The sequence below is a fragment of the Urocitellus parryii genome, chromosome 7 (assembly GCF_045843805.1).
Source record: "Urocitellus parryii isolate mUroPar1 chromosome 7, mUroPar1.hap1, whole genome shotgun sequence".
NCBI lineage: Eukaryota > Metazoa > Chordata > Mammalia > Rodentia > Sciuridae > Urocitellus > Urocitellus parryii.
The window spans coordinates 91,060,975-91,073,067 of record NC_135537.1 but is presented as its reverse complement, the minus strand read 5'-3'; the positions used below and the strand labels follow the sequence as shown (position 1 = coordinate 91,073,067).

The 12,093-nt window shown below is 43.3% G+C and overlaps 1 pseudogene; it reads right to left on the bottom strand.

Annotated features, from left to right (window-relative positions):
• Positions 1 to 3,618: 3,618 nt before the first annotated feature.
• On the bottom strand, positions 3,619 to 11,817 carry LOC113177964 (ras-related GTP-binding protein C-like; annotated as a pseudogene).
• Between the last annotated feature and the right edge of the window lie 276 nt (positions 11,818 to 12,093).

Sequence of the window (12,093 nt, the reverse complement as noted above, 5' to 3'; positions counted from 1 at the left end):
AAGAGAATGGGGTTGCCCACTATGATGAGCAAAGCTTTGGCCCAGGTCACAGCCACGTTGAACCTCTGGAAGGAAGAAGTGGTGGGGTCATGGGAAGGAAGGGCCAGAGGAAGGAAGAATTTCTGCCACACCCACCAGGCCTCCAACCTTGGGGTTCTTAAGGAAACCCAGGTTAAAGTGCAGATCCAGCTGCACAAAGCTCTGTCTGCTTCACACAGAGGAGATAAATACCACACTGCATTCTTGGCCTTGGAATTCTTCCACAGAGCCCACCTAGAAGAGATAGAGGCAGGGCGTGAGAATAGGTGGGTTCAAGGGGAACTTAAGGGACATCCGCCCCATGGCGCTTGAGCTGCAAGGAGGGTACACTGGGAAATTGCCGATCAGTGGGTGAGTGCTGCCACAGGGGACAGGAGGCATGCTCTGGAAGCACAACCTCAAGAGTGAAGCTAGCTCTGGGATTGAGCCTGTAAAACCATCAGAACAAAGCAAACAGTGTTGCAAAGAACACAGTAACTACAAACAGTGTTTCTGAAACTTTCCTGGAGATAATCAGCAAGTACTTGTTAAGACTATAGAACCTTGGGCCCTAACCCAGACCTCCTGATCAGAATTTTCCGAGGCAGATGTCTCCAAATCTCAAAAGAGTAGGTTTCAGGCTTGTACCTGAGGAGCTGTAAAAAATACTAGTGCCCTGGCTCTGCCCGGAGATATCAGTGTTAATTGGCCCTGGCAGTATTAAAAGCGCTCCAGGTGATTTTTCTCTGTACTAAGAGCTTCAAATCACCATCTCAGAGCAAGTGTTAAGGTACTGAGGGTGGAGATGAGGTGACAATATCACATGACAGGCAAGGGTAGGCTGTGGCATTTGGACTTCATTCTTAGGGAAAAGACCTCAAACCTGCCCAATCACAGTGACCTGGGAGGTTGTTAAATATGCAGGCTTCCTGATCCCATGCCAGAACTATAAGCTGGAGCTTTGAGGAGCAAGAGGATGGGGAAAAACCCAGTTCTGTCCAAGGCAGTGGAGGTGGGACAGGGACATGGGCCAGACTGAAGCAGTGGCACAGGAGCTGAGGTCTCTGATTTGGGAAAAAGAAGGGTACAAAGAAGGTGAGAGTGAATGTGAAGTAGTGCGTCACCTTCAAGTCCTTTATGTCATCCAGTCTCCGAAGCTCCCTGTCAAGTTTGGTGATGCAATAATGGATTTTTTCCACCTGGAATGAAGGGAAAGGCATCTTTCTCTTATGCAGTCACCTCAATTCAAGAGGAACCAGGCAGAAAGGAGGCCAGAGAGCTGGGGAGCAAAGAGGGAGGAGGCGGATGACCTCTGCACTCTTCTGAGATATAGGGCCAGCAGAGGCCAGGGCTGTTCGAGAGGTATCACCTGGGGGAGGACCCATCCTTGCTGGGAACTGAGGGCCTGACTTGCTTCCGGTATGGCGAGATGACTCCAATGCTTCGTGGGCTCAGGCGGGCTTTCCCCTTCTTTTTTTTTTATATTTATTTATTTTTTTATTGGTCGTTCATAACATTACATAGTTCTTAATACATCATATTACACGGTTGATTCACGTGGATTATGAACTCCCGCTTTTACCCCGTATACAAATTGCTGTATCACATCAGTTTCCCTTTCATTGATTGACATATTGCCTTTCTAGTGTCTGATGTATTCTGTTGTCTGTCCTATTCTCTACTATCCCCCCTCCCCTCCCCTACCCTCCCCTTTTCTCTCTCTACCCCTTCTACTGTAAATCATTTCTTCCATTTGTATTATCTTGTCTTACCCCTCCTTTCCTCTTATATGACATTTTGTATAACCCTGAGGATCACCTTCCATTTCCATGCAATTTCCCTTCTCACTCCCTTTCCCTCCCACCTCTCATCCCTGTTTAATGTAAATCTTCTTCTCAAGCTCTTCGTCCCTACCCTGTCCTTGTTTACTCCCCTTATATCAAAGGAGTCATTTGGTATTTGTTTTTTAAAGATTAAAGGAAGGGGCCAGGAGCAGCTTCAGGTAGGAGGTCACCATGGCAGCATCTTCAGGGTTGAAGAAGGATGCCCATCACACCATGAAAGATGATGGAAATCCCTGGACACAGGGTTAGAAGAAACCCTCAGCTGGACTTCCCTGCTTCCCTTCCCTCCCACTCCAAAACCCTTGCAGGCAATAAGGAAGCTTAGGCCAAGGTGACAACTGGAGGGACCCCTGGTGTCCAGTCGAGCCTTTTCCTACCTTCAGTAAACAATCAAGATATGGGGGTGGGGGCCTGAGTCCTGCTCTGTCCAGCCTCACCTGTTGAGGCAGACCCTCTTAGCGGCAGAAGCACTCTCAATGCACCACATCTGCACAGGCCTGCAGCTCTCCGTTGTAGTAGGGAATGTCCAGGATGGTGGGATGGGACCTGACAGGCAGGAGGGAGGGAGAGCTAGACCAAGGCCTGGATTACTTTTGTCCTGCCCTGAGGGGACAGGCTTTAGGCCCACACATGAGCATCTTGCTTCCTGCATAGCAGGACACATTCACCTGCAAGCTCTCCTGCCAGGCATTGCACACCACATAAAGCAGAATTTGTGGGTCCATAGGGATCCAGTGACCAGCGAAATTATTATTTTTTCAAATTACTTTTAAAAACTAAGATTTGCCAGGTATGGTGGTGCATGCCTGTTATCCCAGTGGCTTTGGAGGCAGAGGCAGGAGGATGACCAGTTCAAAGCCAGCCTCAGCACAAAGCAAGGCACTTAAGCAACTCAGTAAGACCGTGTCTCTAAAAAATACAAAATAGGCCTGGAGATGTGGCTTAGTGGTCATGTGCCCAGTTCAATCCCTGGCACACCCCATCCCTCAAAAAAAAAAAAAAAAGAAAGAAAAAAACTAAGAAATTAGGGACTCAGCTTTCAATTTTGCCAAGGAAGGGCAGTACAAAAACAATGTATCACTTCCCATTATATGTTAAATCAAAAAATAAAAGTAGTAACAACACAATAACATTTCTTTTCTGCAACTGTCCTATTGGTACTCATCCAAGCATTTTTAATGTCTAAACTTATTCAGTAAAAGAAGTATATAAACAGGGTGTGGTTCTGTGTGCTTGTAGGTCCAGCTAGCTATTCAGGAGGCTGAGGCAGGAGGACTGCCTGAGGCCAGCCTGGGCAACAAAGAGATTCTTAAAAAATCAAAACAAAACAGAGCTGGCTAGGTAACTAAGTGGTAGAATTTTTGCCTAGCATGTGTGAGAGCCTGGGTTCAATCCCCACCACTGCAAAACAAACAACCCTGCCTAGCCCTCTAATTTGATAATATGTTTATGAAAAACTATTCATTTTCTCATTTCTCCTTGGATTGCCTGGAAATGCCATCTGAGACAGACATCAGACACATCCTGGTGGCTGACCACCCCCATATCTAGATAATCTCACTAGTCCAGAATGAAACCACTAGCTAAAGGAGGCCTCTGGACCTTCCAGTCTATAGTCATTTCTGCATCACAGAGGCGCAGAGCACCAGGAATGCAGACCAGAGCCTCCTGCTGGGGCGTAGTGGGTGCGAAGGCATGGGCTAGCAGTGGAGGGAGATTAGGGTGTGGGCATATCTGTAGTTTCATAGCAGCTTGGTTATGAACTGAGGTGATGAACTTGGTCATAGCCGTCAGGGCCCTTCTTGTACAGGGCACTGTAGGTGAGCAGCCATTCCAGCATCGAGTACCCCAGCCCATACTTCTGTGTCAGTGGGGACCACAGCACAGGTCCCAGCTGTCGAGGGTCTCCAGCCAGCACCAGTTGCCCTCCTGGATTGCCTGTTTCCTTAACTTCCATCAGTCCTAGAAGGCAAGGGTGGAATGAGGAGAAAGGTAAGTGATGGGATCTCCCCATGCAGGGTGGCACACCTGCACCCCACCCTGAGCTGCTCACCTGCTATGGCCACCTGACTCTCAGGTTCCATGCAGTGGTCAGCATCATCAATGAAGATGTGTGTGAAGTGATGGATGGGAAACTAGGCTGATACCAACCTGGGAGGTTTCAGGCCAGGCAGGGTCATCCCCAGGCACCCAACTATCAAACCTGAATGTTCACCCAATCTGGTCCCTCACTCACCCACTGAGAACCCTTCCCCATCTTCCCAGCCCACTACACTTTTATTTACACACACACTCCCCACCTGCTGGCCATGATGAGTGGTAATTAAGACTCGGTATTCCTACAGTTCCTGCTTGGCAGGAAACACATACTCCCCCTTTTTCACATCCCTGTTACAATAGGGCTGTGGACTGTGAAGCAACATGAGGCATCAGCTTGGCTCTACCCATGCCCACCCTCACTCTGACAATGGGCCACTTTATAGACAAGGAAACTGAGGCCCAGGGAAGGTTCTCACCCACCCAAGGATGAGGATCCAAGTCTCCCTACTTTTCTGGTTTGCCTTACTAAATAAATTTTAAAATTAAATTTGATTTTCAAATTGTAAAATATTTGTCTTATGAAATTTTGATTTGTCTTAAAGAGAAGCAAACATTCTACTCATCCATTTTTAAAAGCCAGGCTTGGTGGCACATGCCTATAATCCCAGCAGCTTGGGAGGCTAAAACAGGAGGATCATGAGTTTAAAGCCAGCCTCAGCAAAGGTGAGGTACTAGGGTACTCAGTGAGACCCTGACTCTAAATAAAATACAACATGGGGCTGGGGATGTGGCTCAGTGCCCCTGAGTTCAATCCTTAGTACCAAAAAAAAAAAAAATAGGAGTGAGCAATATAATGGGTAATATGTCTCATTTTCATTATAGGAAAAGAAAAAGGTGAACAAGTAATCACAAAAGTGAATAAGATATAAGAAATGGAAATAAGAATAGGTGGGTCAGAAATGGATAAGACACCTGGGGTTGTGGCTCAGAAGTAGAGCACTTGTCTAGAAAGTGTGAGGCAGTTGGTTCAATTCTCAGCACCATGTATAAATGTATAAAATAAAGTTCCATCAACATCTGAAAAATATTTTTAAAATGGATAAGACAGGGCTGGAGGTGGTGTATGTATTCCACACAACATCTGGAGCTCTAAGCCCAGCACTGAAAAAAAAAATACCTTCTCCTGTCCAGAGTTAGCTGGAGAAAAACCAAAATGATGGATGTGGTCATAGGTAAATCTGAGAACAGGAACAGAGGACACAGGGATTAGAAGCCAAAGAGCAATTAAAATCATCTTTGGAATTCATGTTAATATAATAAAGGAATCAGGGCTATCAGAAGATTCACAGAATGCCATTTGCTTTTGACACACCACTTATTTGCTCCAGTTTTCATTGGTTCTAGTACCTATTACAGAAAAACGCTGTTTGCTGTCTTTCATTTTGTGAGTAAACATATGGGATATGCTCATATTTCATATTTCAGAGATTTATTTTATTTTGGAAATTCAGATATGTAGGTTAAATTTTTGTATGCATAAGTCCTCTGCCATCTAGAATTCTGACTACCTTACTTATGTGCTCCTAAAAGATTAAGATTCAAACATTTCATAAAGCACTTTGTCATTCTTTTAAATAAATTAACAGTGTTTGATCTAGTTAACTCCCAGTAGTGAGAAGACACAGTGCAAATCCCTAAATAATGGTAGAACAAATATTCAGAGATAAGTAAGTCAGCACTCAAATTTTACAACTGCTCTTTGACAAGCTATTTCAAAGAGTAAGATCCATCAGTCTGCTTTAAAAGAAGTCTTGCTCCAAGTTAAAGCACTACCATCAACACAATCACATTTTATATGGTACTTGCCTCAGAAATTTGATCAACAAATAGAGCTATTATTCCATGTGTCTGAAGTCTTGCAGAATTATGTATATAACTCACCCATATATAGAATACAAATCCATTACTACATGAATCACAAGACAGCAAAGTTCATAAGACCACATATACATGGGGGGACTGTCTGTTGCAATGTACATATTGGTGAAAACATCAAAGAGAAAAGATTTTCCAATACCTGAATTCTTGAAAAAACAAAATTAGGGAAGTATTCAGTATCTTTTAAGAATCAAAGTTAGCAAAAACTCAAAGACCATAAATTATTAAATAACATATAAGGCCATACAACACAATACCAAAACAAAAATAGTACTTGTTTGAGAAACACTTCAATTATCAAAGAATAAAAGTTGAATTGCATCTCTATTTTACTGACATAATTGCATATGTTAAATGTTTTTCTTATTCCTCTTTGGTTAAGTGAATCATTTTCTAAGAGATCACCAAAACATTTAACAAAAAATTTATCCAAACTCAAGCTATACATAATTATAATCCATCTCTGATTTGAGTCATCATGCTACCAGAAAGTTCTTATGTGTGCAATCAGTAAAACACAAAAGATTTAAAGTTTGATGTCAATATCTAACATAACACAAAAGCCCAAGAAACCACTGAACACTGAATCCTTTCAAATTAATGTTTGGAAAATATAATAGATACATATTAAATTTACTGGGATGGGAGAAGTGATCATTTTTTGTTAAACTGAATCTTCAAAATGAGAACACAAAAACATAAATCTAATATTACATTTGGTGGCTGGGTGTGGTGGCATATACCTATAATCCCAATGGCTCAGGAGGCTAATGCAGGAAGAGCAAGATTCAAAGCCAACTCAGCAACTTATTGAGGTCCTAAGATACTCAGGTAGCTCTGCTCTCCAAATTAAACATGCAAAAATGGGCTGCAGATGAGGCTCAGTGGTTAACTTCCCCATACCCCCCCCAAAAAAAACTCCCCCCAAAAAACACCACCACCACCACAAACAACAACAGATTTTAGTGGGAGAAGAAAGGAGGATACTTTTTAGAGGAAGATAGTTTGATTTTTAGAATGTTTTAGTTGTAAATGGACAAAAACCCTTTATTTTACTTATTTATATGTGGTTCTCAGGATGGAACCCAGTGCCTCATATGTGTGAGGCAAGAGTTTTAGCACTGCTCCACAACCTCAGAACTGAGTTTTATTTTGTAAGCACTAATTTTCTATAAATGATTTAAAAATTTAATCCAGGCAAACTAGAAGTCAATGAGACTTTTTTGCATGGTTTTCTAGGGGAGTTACTAAAAGCTCTTGGACCCTGAGGCCCAGAGAACATTATTGAGCTTATAGGGAAGTCACCATAACAGACTCAGGATAAGGTAATTACTATATTGTATTGCTCCTCTGCTTCCCCTGTAATCTGTTACTATCATTAAGAGAACATTTTCTTGGTATTTTTAAATGCTCATTTGTACCAATATCACAAAAAATAAGATGGGCAAAGTTATTCCTTATATGCTTATAGAAAGCAAATTCAAAATCATTAATCTTAATTAGCAGGTGATCTTTAACAGTAGTTTCTTAATTAAATAATTATAAATAAGCAATACTTTCAACTATTTCATAGAAAAAGGGTGCAAACTTATAGAATAAATCCACCTAACACAAAGGATAGAGTTTCATAAAAGTAAAGTGTTATAAAAACTAAGATATATTAGAATCAGTCCAGACTTGAAAGTGTACCACATTTATAAAAAACCTTTGCTACTAATAAAGATAGTATGGAAATTCAAGCTAGACTTTAACAACAAATATAACAAGAGATTATTTGCCTAAGGCAATTGGAGGTTGGGGGTGGGGCAAAAGCACCAATGGATACATGTCACATGGATTCAATCACCAGGAAAATGTGAAAAGAAAGAAAAATAACTTCTCAATTTCACCAGGCTTACAAGATAGCTTGGAATTCAACAAAGAAGAGACTAGGAATGGGCCTATCAGTAACAAAAAGCTATGAGGTTGTAATGACAGAGATGGGAATATATCTTCAGGGCTCTCATATCAAACACACATGTTGTTTTTTAAGGGAGGGATCTCATTTCAAATATATGTATTTTTACCTAACATGGATTTTTTTCTAGCCCAACATCTGCAAGGTCATCACTGGCCCTTTGATGAATGTCCCTCTTTGTTTCTATTTTGTGAGAATCAGACAGACCATCAACTTTGGGAATAAATCCCTCAAATTTCATGTCTGGCTTAACTTTGTAGGCTTTATTTAAAAAATATTTATGTATTTTAGTTGTACACAGTACCTTTTTTAAAAATTTATTTATTTTTATGTGGTGCTGAGGATCAAACCCAGGGCCTCACACATGCTAGGTGAGCATTCTACCTCTGAGCCACAACCCCAGTCCCAACTCTGTAGACTTTAGAAACAGTAATGTGAAGTCTTGTTGAAGCCTCCCTGTAGTTATCCTGTCAGTCAGAAAAATAATTTTATAAAAAGAATCTTACAAAAGGCAAGGAATTCGTTAAGTGTCAAACTAACTCCCAAACCACAGAAAATATATTACACTATTTATTCAGAAATATCCAAACATTCAAATATACTAATAGTTAGTCCTTCCACTTCTTAAGATAAAAAATTAAAATCCCAAATTAATGCCTCAAATTTTAATAATGATAATATTAAGGAAAGGGGAAATGAACAATTCTTCCAAATAGTTTCTAAGCAATCCCAGCTCTGCCATTTATTAGATGTGTGACTTTAAACAAGTTGCTTCAACTCTGCGATTTCTGTTTACACATCTATAAAACAGGAATTACAATATTAACTTCACAATGTTGTGAAGATTAAATTAGATCATGCATGTGAAAGTTCCCAATATATGGTCTATTACTCAGAATGCATTCCTAAATAATGTATCAGCTATGAAAAGTAAGATTCTTAGGAATAGGGACATGTATCATTCATCTGACTGCCTGGCACACAGTAGGCCCTCAATAAATGCTTGTTGGACTAAATTCAATTGGGACACTCAAGGAAACTAATCACTCTAGTATATATTGACTCAGTTCTTTCTCATAGTCCATCTTATGTTATGGGCACTGGCAGGATCTTTTTGATAAGTTGTAGTACTACTATAATAGCTAATAGTAATGTGTAGCAAAATTTACTGGAAAGCCAATGCTAAGTGCTCATTAACTAGGGCTCAGGATGTAAACTAAATCTCCTAACCAACTGATTCTTTCAAATTGCAATGACATGCCTGTTCCAAAAGCACCTCTGCAGTTGCATGGAATACTGTTATGGAATCTGCTGGTAGAGAAATGAGCTGCAAACAAATGGCAATGAGACGAACAATTTTCCATTGTTTCTACATATTTTTGCCACCAGGGAAGAGAAGTGAACATAATTATTTCTAACTACCTGTGCATCAATAACATATATCAATGCTCTTGTTCCCCTGCATATAATCTTGCTGTCAAAGGTTGGGTCAAAAAAATCCATCGGCCCAGGAAAATCCCAAATCTGGAAATTCACAAAGTAGCTATTGGAAATGTCATCTTTATAAATCTTGTTGGTACTCTCCAAATAGAATGGGTGGCATCTTATAAAACACTACCTTCTAGGAGAAAAAAAATGTTATGTCTCTTCAACTTCAGAATTTAAATTTAAAACTCCATCCTGGATTAACATTAGAAAACTTGATCTTTTGGCATAAACAAACAAACAAACTAAGGTAAAAACTGAATGTTTATAAATGCATTGGTACTATCTTTTTACTTATAGCTAAGGAAAACACTAAATCATTTTCCATTCAATCTATTTTAAAGCTGAAACATTTTATGCTATTTTCTTTGCAACATACTCAGTACTAGCATTAGCACTCTATTGTACCCACATTGTTGTTGTTATTTTGGGGGGGGTTGTTTTTTGGTTTTGTTTGTTTGCTTTTATTGGGGATTTAAACTTGCCCAACTCTAATTTAATATCATTAAACTTTTGTAGCAAAATTTCCAGAAGTTTTGGTCATTCAAAAATTACTCCAATGCCTACTCCAGGCTCTGAGGATTAATAAACATTAAATCTTCCCTCATTAAGTTTGCACTCTTGTGGAAAAAACAAACAAGGAATGTAATTATACAGAAATGTCCAAAACATGAGGGGGACTTGTGGGAGCTGACAGGTTAGATAGGCAACTCTCTTGAGAAAAGAAATGGTAAATGCAAATATTAAGAATCAAAATATTCACAATCCATACAATCATAACATAAAATTAATTTGCCTCACCATTACACTGTATAAAAAAATGATTTACAAGGTTTTGTAACAAATGGGAGGAGCTAAAATCAGTTTGCTAAAAACCTATCATAAGTACACCCAAGTCTTTGTAGAGGTGAGAAGGAAAGTAAATAAAACACAGTAATAAAGCAAATTCAAGAGGGTACTTTTTAAAAAATCACAACTATGAAATACCACACAGACTTTTTTTGCATAGATTTTTTCAACAGAGTGGAAAGGGGGAAATTCTAGGTGTGCACAATAATAGTTTAGAAGTTTGTTTTGTGTGTAATGAGGATGAAAGAAGTCAACTATGCCTTTATTTTCCCCTTTACCAAACAGTATATAGTCCTCCATTCATTTCTGATAGACCCAAAGTGAAAACAAATGGACTAATGTGTATCTGCAAAACATTTTCAAAGTTTTCGAAGATGTTTCTAACTACACATCTACAAGGCGGATACCACCAGTAACTACACTCACCAGGTCACTAGGATTTAAGTAGGTGGAGTGACAGTACCCAATTCCCAAAAGTGTTGGAGCCAAGACTCCTCTGGAGTAGTAAAGTATTTAAATGCCTGGTGCCTTACTCAAAACCCTTTGGACCCTGCTCCCTGGGGCTTGGCTGGGAATCTCTGCAAACTCAGGTCACCTGAAAGGAGCCAGGGCAGGAGATGGAATCCAACAAGTTCTCCTAGTGAGATCTGGAGAGGGGGGTTCCCCCCGTCAATGCCCAAGGGCCTGTGTCCCCACGGGAGGTTTCGGTCTGTCTCCAGTCGGTTTTGCCAGAGTTCGGGATTCCTGTGCATTTGGCTCCATGCCCACTTGTGGGAGTGTGAGAGAAAGTGCGCTTCGACCCAGGTGTAGGCCAGCATGACCATCACCCTCCTCTGGGCCTCCTGATAGCGGCCACCTGGGACACTGGAGGGGAGCCAAGGGAGGACCGAAGGACCCAACACCACCAACTCACCCTCTGAATGCAGGACTTGCGGCTGTGCAGCATCCCCAAGAGAAGAATCCTCAGCTTTGAGCTCATCCTTCTCCTCTCCACCAGAGAAGAAGTCCTTTGGGAACCAATCCACGCAGTCGGAACTACATATCAGGGGCGTCTCCTCCGCCCCATACTGCAGGGACACGGTGGCAGAAAACAGAACACCACCGCCCGCGCCCTGACAGGCCAGGACAGACCAGGCGATGCCACCTCACCCCGCCTACCCACACGCCTGCCGCCGCCGCCGCCGCCGCCGCCAAAGCCTCAGACCTGCCTGCCGTGGCTGCCTCTGCCTCCCACCCGACTGCCGCCGCAGTCACCTCCGACCTCCTGCTGCGGACGCCAGGCCGCCTGACGCCCACGCCCCGCTGCCTGCCGCAGTGGCACCTCGCTGCCTGCTGTCGACGACGCCCAACCTACCACCGCCTCCGTTTCTGCCACCACCGCTGCTGTTGGCCCGCCTGCTGCTACCTTTTCCTCGCCTCCCGCCACTGGAACTACCGCCCCACCAGCGGCCAATGCTGCCTCCTCAGCCTCTGGTGCGGCCGCCCGCCGCCGCTCCGCATGCTCCCACCACCGCCGCTGCTCCACCTGCAGCTGCTGCCTCCTCCCCGCCTTCAGCGCCGCTGCCCCGTCTACCAAGGCCCCGCCTCCCGCGGCCCCAGCCCCGCTTCCTGCCACCTCCGCGGCCCCGCCTGCTGCTACCTTTGCCTTGCCTCCCGCCACTGGAACTACCGCCCCACCTGCCGCCAATGCTGCCCCCTCAGCCTCGCGTGCCCCCGCCGCCGCTCCACAGGCTCCCGCGCCTGCCGCTGCTGCCGCCGCCACCGCTGCTCCACCTGCAGCTGCTGCCTCCTCCCCGCCTTCAGCAGCAGCCGCCACCGACCCACATCCCGCTGCTGCCCTGGCTGCCAAGGCCCCGCCTCCCGCGGCCTCAGCCCTGCTTCCTGCCACCTCTGCTGCTCCGCCTGCTGCCTCCACCGCCTGTTGCCGCTGCCGCTACCTTTGCTGCCCCTCCGCCTGCTGCC